General features: G+C 43.5%; 1 non-coding gene across 1 annotated transcript; it reads left to right on the forward strand.

Annotated features, from left to right (window-relative positions):
* Nucleotides 1-1,202: 1,202 nt before the first annotated feature.
* Nucleotides 1,203-1,309, forward strand: LOC150035612 (small nucleolar RNA R71). The gene has a single exon (XR_016530383.1). It is a non-coding gene; the product is annotated as a small nucleolar RNA R71 (small nucleolar RNA).
* Nucleotides 1,310-1,598: the final 289 nt, after the last annotated feature.

Genomic DNA, 1,598 nt, shown 5'->3' on the forward strand with positions numbered 1-1,598 from the left:
TAAGTAGGAGAGTCTCTATTGTGGGCGTGAGTTTGCCTATATTTAATCGTTTGAAGATTGATAACGGCATTACATTTATACTCGCCCGAAGATTGCATAGTGCTTAACCAAGGTTGACCCCTCCAATTGAGCATGGTATCGTGAAGATTCCTGGGTCGCACATTTTTTATGGGATCGTCATATTTTGCGTTGCTGCCACTGTAGCGATCTTTCCTTCATCATGCTATTTCTTTTTCAATCTTTGCGAGAATGGTGGTAGCTGGACCTCTTCTTTCTCGTGTTCTGGAGGCTTGAAGGTGGACGCAACTTTTGGGTTCATCTTCTCTAGCTCTTCTGAATCATATGTCAACAGGTCCTCGGTTGTCACCGCATTCAAGTTGGTAATGATGGGTTCCTCCCTTACTTCTGCTGTCATGTTTTCGCTCAGCACAGAGACTGCTAAGCATTGTTCCTTTCCCGTACCCCCAGAGTTGCAAGGGAACTCAGTTGAGCTCAGCTTGTGGTATGATCTTGAGTTCGCCTGCAATCTGTCCCATCTGAATTTAAAGATTGCGGATGAACGTCACTTGATTCTGAAGCACTGATTCATTCTTTTCAATATATTGCATCAACAAACTCTCCAAGGATGAAGATTGCGACGCCTGTGAACTGCTAGCTTGATTATGCGTTTGACCATTGGTTCGTAGGAAAAATCTGGGTGGCCCTTCTTTTTGCGCCACTGATTGAAAGTTTTGTTGTTGATTTTTCCACACGAAATTGGGCTGGTTTCTCTACCCGGGGTTGTACGTGTCAGAGAAAGGGTTATTTCTTATGAAGCATATTGACTGCGGATTTCTTGGGCATTCTTCCATCGGGTGTGCTTCTCCACAGATGACACAACTTGCAGTCGTTTGAGCAATTGTGTTAACCTGCCCTTTTTGCGTTGTTGAGTTGTTGATTGTGATTCCCTGTATCAAGTTCATCATCGCAGTTATTTAACTCTGAAGGGATGCGATGGCACCATTGTTCCCGTCACTATACTTGATTCTCAATCTTTGATCGTTTTCTCTTCAGTCTTCATAATTTTTAGAAATGCGATCAAGGATATTCTTGCCTCATCATAAGTTTTATCCAGCAGACCTCTAACTGTTACCGCATTGGCAGCCGTCTGCGATGCGGGGGTTAATCCTTGGTAGAAAATCTCCATTTGCAAACAGCCTAGTAAGCCATTATGCGGGCAATCTCTTACCAACCTCTTAAATCTCGCCCAGGCATCGCTGAGTGATTCGTCAATATCCTATTCAAAATTGGTAATTAACTTCCTCCTTCTTGCGTTCTCTGTTGGAGGGAAGTATTTCTTCATGAATTTCTCTACTACTTGCTCCCATGATGTAATCTCCCCCAGTTCGAGAGAATAAACCCATTTTTGTGCCTGGTCATACAACGAAAATGGAAACAAAGTTAGTCAAACCTCTTCGATGGAGATATTAGGGAACACAAAAGTGTTACAGATCTCTATGAAACTCCGGAGGTAGGCGTGCGGCTCCTCACCATGCCTTCCACCAAATTGTCTAGTAGTTTGGACCATCTGCAGCATCACCAGTTTCATTTCGAATCTC

Source organism: Benincasa hispida, chromosome 6, assembly GCF_027475165.1.
Source record: "Benincasa hispida cultivar pf3 chromosome 6, pf3_genome.v1.1, whole genome shotgun sequence".
Taxonomy (NCBI): domain Eukaryota; kingdom Viridiplantae; phylum Streptophyta; class Magnoliopsida; order Cucurbitales; family Cucurbitaceae; genus Benincasa; species Benincasa hispida.